Source organism: Amblyomma americanum, chromosome 4 (assembly GCF_052857255.1).
Source record: "Amblyomma americanum isolate KBUSLIRL-KWMA chromosome 4, ASM5285725v1, whole genome shotgun sequence".
Taxonomy (NCBI): Eukaryota; Metazoa; Arthropoda; class Arachnida; order Ixodida; family Ixodidae; genus Amblyomma; species Amblyomma americanum.
Genome location: NC_135500.1, coordinates 206862274 through 206869324, shown reverse-complemented (window position 1 = coordinate 206869324; position 7051 = coordinate 206862274). Strand labels below are relative to the sequence as shown.

Sequence of the window (7051 nt, the reverse complement as noted above, 5' to 3'; positions counted from 1 at the left end):
CATGAAATGATAGTGCGAAGCACTGAAGTTACCAATGTCTCGGAGGGCTTCATGTCTTTCAGTTGGCGTAGCGGCGACTAGATGCCGCTGAAGTCAACAGAATCGGAACTCCATCAATCGATGGCGCTAGTGGCCAGCGCCGCTTTCAGGGTGAAGCATTTTTTTCTTCCTCCATGGGGCGAGGACACCGCTCTCGACGGCGACATGTTGGGTCCCATTCTCCCGTTCGGCTCATTGGGAGCAATGCGGCGGCGGGCTGTCTCGAACAGAAAACTGCCTCTACCACGTGATATTCCGCAAATTTGGTGCCCTCCCAAGACGCCCTAGGGCGGTAGCATAGATTGTTTAAAAAGTGACTCAGAGTTCGTTCCGCAAAAATATATCGTCTTTCGCAACTGATATGCAGAGAACCTAGGCGCCTTGTGAATAGTCGTTACAGCCTCACAACGGGTGATACTCCAGTGGGATCTGTTCACCAGGATACTTTACATTGCAACACTTTTCAAACAAACAGGATTACTTATTTCGAGCTACATTTTTATATTCGCCAAAGACTGCCATCCAAATAGCTTCTCGTTCACCATAAAGTCAAGTGCGAGAAGTCGCCTTTGACGGCTAGCTGCTAATTTCAGTTTACGAGGATGGAACATTAAAGTTGTGGGTTAAACCTCCCCCCCCCCCCCCCCCCCCAGCAAAAACTGTTCTGGAATGCAAGCATTTCGCATGCCTTGCATCGAATACTTTGGGGTTCTGTTGGTTTCCAGCCGTCTCGCTTGACATGAGATTCCCACTTTTTTTCTTCGCGCGCTCTCCCGAGCAAAGCGAAGTAGCCGCTGTCCTTTTCTAGCATGAGGAGAACACCCAAGAATAAGACAGTCTGTTATAGCTTGACCTCCAACTGCTGCATCGCGCACACAACGCGAGGTTTCACGCCAAGATGCATTGACCAATGGGCGAAATTGCTTACTTTCGCCTTTGTTTTGTATGTTTGGAGCGTTTTCTGTCGCCAGCCTTCTCCCGATTACAGACGCACCATTACGCGCAGCGGCCTTTATTCTCCTCAGTGCAGCAGTCTCAGTACACATCGTACGCCTTCTGCACCAAGCTGTCAAAAGTCACATGTTGTGGCCGCCAAACCACAAACGCGTGCGCCGATGACATAAGCCAGAAAAGCTGTAATCGTCCTGCAGTCGATTGCGCCAAGGAGAGGCGAGGATTAAAACTTTCCAAGTGCTTTCTACAGAACATGACGACAAAGATGTTTCCCAGTAAAGTACCCATATTACTTCGACATTTTGTTTCTTCCGTTTCTTTTGAAATTACTGTGAAATTTCACCCAAGGCACAATCATTAGCTTGACACCAGTTTACCCTATTCTATGGGGTCTCCCCACTGAACCCTGGCCAATCCCCAGCCGTGGGTATGTGCCATATGTGACCAAGGCAACAACAACAGCAGCAACTTCGGCGCGCTATCGCTGGCAAGCGAGTATGTGAACTCTCGTCCTTCATTTTGTTCAGTTTATCTTTATGTCAAAGAAATTCTAAACCCCTCTCACTTTTCCCCTCTACTTTGCGCCAGCTTACTAGATATCCTGGCGCAGTACCTGAATGCTTTGCGTCAGTAAGCGAAGTCGTGGCTGCGTGACGCCAACGAAAGGAGCTGCGGGGATATGAGATGCTTGTCTGTAGTTCTTGTAAACCAGCGCAACGGCTCCAAGCTTCGAGCCGTTGCGCTGGTTTACAAGAACCATGTCTGACCAACTCGCCCACCAGTTCATGTTGTCTGTAGTGTTGAGTCGTCCGTGTCTTTCTGTGCGCTTTACGTCAAACGCGGCTTTCCAACTAGTCCAGACCCATACCTTTATGAGAGATCTACTGCACTGCCCGAACACTATTGAGTGAGGCGACAAACCAGCGTCTTTTGGAAACTGGAGCAGACGGTTCCGCGGAAGCGAGGGAAGCGGCCCGTATTGCTCCGACTGCTCTTTCTTGGTTTAGCTTGACAGGGATAATGGGATTCAAGCGAAGTGGTTTGCAGCGGCTGGCGTTGCGAGGTTTCTTCGTGATACAGTTGCTTTTGATGTTTTCTTTTCTGCAAGGTTTTGAAAAAAAATTTACACATATCAGTTAAATTTGTCCTCGAATAAGGCCACTTGGCAACTACGAATCAGCAAGACGTCGTCGCATCGTATGGTCAATATACATGTACTCAACACTATATTAAGAGCGAATTAAACAAAACCATCTGCATGATTCTTTTGCAGAACAAGCCACTAAGGGAAGTAATTAAAGTGTGACCATTAGGTTTCAGACGCACGTGCCACAGCTCTACACCTCTGAGCAGTGTGGCGACGGACCATTTGGAAGAGAAATTTGCCAATACCGCTTGGGATTCTCCACATATGGGGCAGTAATGAGAAAAGGGGATCTCAAGAGGTCATCCTCCGCGCTGCTGGCACACCCGAGAAAATTGGAGCCTTGTGAACAGTCCTTACGTTCCAACAACAAATGCAGCATTATATTCTGCTGAATTCGACGACCTAGATGATACTTATAAGTGACAACTACGAAGGAACACATGTAAAAAAGATAATCGGCAGCTGCAGAGGAGGAGCTGACACGCACCGCGAGACTAAAACGACAACTGTTTTGGGCCCGGACCTGTCCTTGCCTGCTCTACCCGGGCTTCGCACAAGATCTTCACCTACGAATAAAGCCCGTTTCATGGTGGAGGTGCTGGGTGAACCAGGCGAGGACAGCTCCCGCTGTCATTTTCAGCGCTAAATAACCGTTGTCCTTTTTCAGTGCAGGCAGTCACAGTGGGGAACACAGCAATCCCTCATAACTTTTCGATTTCCGTGTGGTTAGAACGACTGCCTCCTGCATAATGCACACTCAAGTGCCAGAATATTACTGCCACGAGCGAAACAATTGTGCACTGCCTATTTCCAGTCCAGTCGCATTATTTCGGTCGCCACAGAACCGCATACAAACACGCCACACGCATAGCGCTCTGTACGCAACTGACGCGTGGGACCCAACATGCCGCTGCGAGGAGGGAAACGGCGGCGCGGGCTGGTACTAAAGTTTGGTTTGGTATTATGGGTTTAACGTCCGCCCCGCCGCGGTGGCTCAGTGGTTAGGGCGCTCGACTACTGATCCGGAGTTCCCGGGTTCGAACCCGACCGCGGCGGCTGCGTCTTTATGGAGGAAGAACGCTAAGGCGCCCGTGTGCTGTGCGATGTCAGTGCACGTTAAAGATCCCCAGGTGGTCGAAATTATTGCGGAGCCCTCCACTACGGTACCTATTCTTCCTTTCTTCTTTCACTCCCTCCTTTATCCCTTCCCTTACGGCGCGGTTCAGGTGTCCAACGATATATGAGACAGATACTGCGCCATTTCCTTTCCCCAAAAAACCAATTATTATTATATTTAACGTCCCAAAGCGACCCAGGCTATGAGGGACGCCGTAGTGAAGGGCTCCGAACATATCGACCACCTGGGGCTCTTTAACGAGCACTGACATCACACAGTAAATGGGCCTCTAGAATTTCGCCTCCATCGAAATTGGACCACCGCGGCCGGAATCGAACCCGCGTCTTTCGGATCAGCAGCCGAGCGCCATAACCACTGAGCCACCGCGGCGGCCTGGGGCGGTACAAAGGGTGTCCCCACCTTGAAAGCGGAGGCGAGCGATCATCAAGGCACCCTATACGTAGAACATTGCCAGCGCCTAAGGTCGTCATTGCAAATTTATTTACCCGCAGCTGCCGGAAAGAAAACCCAGCTACTTGACGAACATTTCTTTCTTTCCATATTTTGCACAATTAAAAATAATATATGCTCTTTTTTCAAGTTACTTTAAAATTCAGCGGTGCTAACGAGCAACAGTTATTTCTAAGGACTACATTTCTCGCATGTACTAAAAGATTTATTCGAATAGTGGAAGAAATGCCTTTGGAACACTAGTACTGTTTCCTACTGAGACCGTTTTGAAAGTATTTTTGCAGACTAGGGAGCTTAACAGAAAAAGAAGATAATTGCAAATTTACTGTGTAATGGCTCGATCGTGTGTGCAATGCATGCCGCCTATGCAATGCCTCAGCTTTGGTGCCTCATTCAAAAGGTGTTCCATTTAGCTGTACTAGTTGTGTTAAGTTTTACGGTGGTGCTGTGAGGCGCAGCTTGGCACTCAGGCACCGCGGCTGCTACCAAAACAGGTGAGTGAGTGCAGGCCTGGTCATCTGCTTGTCATATTGGCATTGCTGCCAAATTGCAGCCAACATATTATTGTCATGTGTTGGCGCCAACAGTTGTTCGTAGGGCTTGATTTGACTGTTCAGCTTTACAGTTCTAATGCCACAAACGGCTGTCCACCTCCTCTTTCACGAAAGAACTGTCACCATCGAATTCGGAGAATGGTCATATCTTCCATCTACACTTCTACTTCCGAGAGTAAGCCAGCTAAGAATTCGGGCTACTCTAGCCGCGCACTCATCCAAAGTTAATACGGAAGTACAGGGGGCATGCACGGAACTGGAGAAACGAATTCAGAAGTGATGCATTTCTTTAAAGGGCAAATGAAGAGGTTTTATAATTCGATGAGTTTAAAATGGCCGAATGCGCTAGCGCTTAAAATGGTGGCGTAATTAAAGAGTGGGCTCCATGTGCGGGAAAAACAGTGCGCGACGAGGCTACGAGGTGCGGCAACGTTCGCTCCGTCGCAATCTCCATGCAAGCGAAGGCGGCAGGCGACGTGCTTGCGCACTCGAGCTTAGTAAACACGCCCGTAACCTCTTCTCGCTCTTAAAATTTTGCGGATGTGTCTCATAGCCAGGACAAAGGAAACATTTTCTGTATGGCGGTGGTGTAGCGACAGCGGCGATATCCAAGCCGGCGTGCTTGCGGAGACGAAGTCGCATCACGGATTCATGGGGCAGGTGTGCTTGGTGTGCTTAGTAAAAACACTCCCATAAACTGTCACCGTAATCTGCTTCTAAGTGAGCAAACTGAGACCCAACTATGGGTATTTTGTCCAACATATTGGACAAAGGTTTGGGCGACTGTAGGCACGGCAGAAAAAACGGTCGTTGTGTCGGCCACAAAACCGCCTGTCCAATAAATTGGTTGCCCCGCCGCGGTGGCTCAGTGGTTAGGCCGCTCGACTACTGATCCGGAGTTCCCGAATTCGAACCCGACCGCGGCGGCTGCGTTTTTATGGTGAAAAACGCTAAGGCGCCCGTGTGCTGTGCGATGTCAGTGCACGTTAAAGATCCCCAGGTGGTCGAAATTATTCCGGAGCCCTCCACTACGGCACCTCTCTTCCTTTCTTCTTTCACTCCCTCCTTTACCCTTCCTTTACGGCGCGGTCCAGGTGTCCAACGATATATGAGACAGATACTGCGCCATTTCCTTTCCCTCCAAAACCAATTATTATTATTAATTTTATTATAATAAATTGGACATCTAGTGGCGCCACCTGCGGATTTATATCAGCATTGGACAAGAGCAGGCCTTGCGGGAGGTGGTCAAAATGGCAGCCTTCAGCAGCGCAGCGTTTTACAGGAGCGTGCGTACAAGTGCAGTTTCGCTATTTGTACGCGGTTTATTTCAGTTTTCACTCGCGGATGTTCTGCCTTAATGCACCAAGGATGCGCTGGTTACAGACACAGGACTAGAACTGCATCAGTGGTTTGTGCAGGTGCATGAGATTGTGATGTCCAATATGTTGGACAACGGGACCGAGCCCACATTCTTTTGCCCGTTCGTTTCTTCTGGCGTGTTTTCATTCTCTTCTCCCTATGCCTGTCTGTTGCTGTCTCCTTTTCTTCTCATCAAGGCGCCATGACTGCACATGTTACAGGAAATCGACCACACGTCAGTGATTCAACTGCGGAGCGAATCTTTGAAAGAATTGCGGCTGGGCGATCGACCCACCTGAACCTGTCCGACGTTGTTGTTTCATCTCATCTAGAAGATTTTGAGCGGGATGAGGACAGCAGGACCTGAGGACCTGTGCCGACTGCGGCTGCTCCTCCAAAGAGGGCTGTGCTTTGGAAAATGAGTGACAGGTGAGGCTCACTATGCCAGGCCTAAAGACTCGAATGTAGTTTTAAAACCGAATCTTTCCTTAGCTTAGGTTCATGAAACACCTTTTCTGAGCTCGTTAGGAGCATCGTCTATGGTTGTAGCTTGTAATATTTTTGGGGCGATTTTGCTGTAGTAGTAAAATAATACACTTCCAGATCGCCCCAGACATGGATGCCAGACTTCAGCGTCGACTCTGACAACGTTGGGGAGCGAGTCTTTTGGAAACCGTTCGAGTACTTGCAGCAATACATTTCGGATGAAGTGTGGGAAATGATATCAACAGCTATAAACACTGCTCATGTGGCCGAGACAGAAAAAAGCCTCGGCACAACACACAGCGAGCTGAAAACATTTTTGCTATTTCGATCACAATGTCCTGTCTAGGCTACCCTCAGATCAGAATGTATTGGGCGAAACGAGCGAGAATGCCTTTAGTGGCAAACAACATGACAAGGGTGCGTTATTTCACACTAAGGTCGAGACTAAAAGTTGTGAATGCCCTCCAGGTAGATGGTGAAGTAAAAGCACAGGACAGGTTATGGAGGATACGGCCACTAGTTGTGGAGGTGCTGAAGTGTTGTCATCGTCTTCCCTGTGAAGAACTCAGTATTGGCGAGCAGATGATTCCTTTCAGTGGGCGTACCCAACTCAAACAATTTGTTGCTAAAAAACCCAATCCCAGCCCAAAGCCAGCCCATCCGTCCTAATTCTCAATTTCGAGATATATCTATGGAAAAAGTCACTTCTGTATCCAGGGAGCTCTGGCATTGGTTAATCTGCCATTTTGAGGCTGACGCAAAGCCTGACCAAAGGGACGAAGCTCTTTTTCGACAGGTATTTTACTTCCCCGGGGCTACTAGACAAGCTGGCCGAAAAGGAGATTGCAGGAACTAGTACAGTTATGAATAACCGTGTGCCAAAGAGCGTCAAGCTTTCATCTGGATCACAGCTTAAAGTGC

At 48.8% G+C, this 7051-nt stretch overlaps 1 pseudogene across 1 annotated transcript; it reads left to right on the top strand.

The window, feature by feature from the left end:
* The first annotated feature begins 5263 nt into the window (after positions 1-5263).
* On the top strand, positions 5264-6765 carry LOC144129184 (uncharacterized; annotated as a pseudogene). Its single transcript, XR_013313883.1, has 2 exons — positions 5264-6073; positions 6248-6765. The product of XR_013313883.1 is annotated as an uncharacterized LOC144129184 (transcript).
* The last annotated feature ends 286 nt before the right edge of the window (positions 6766-7051 follow it).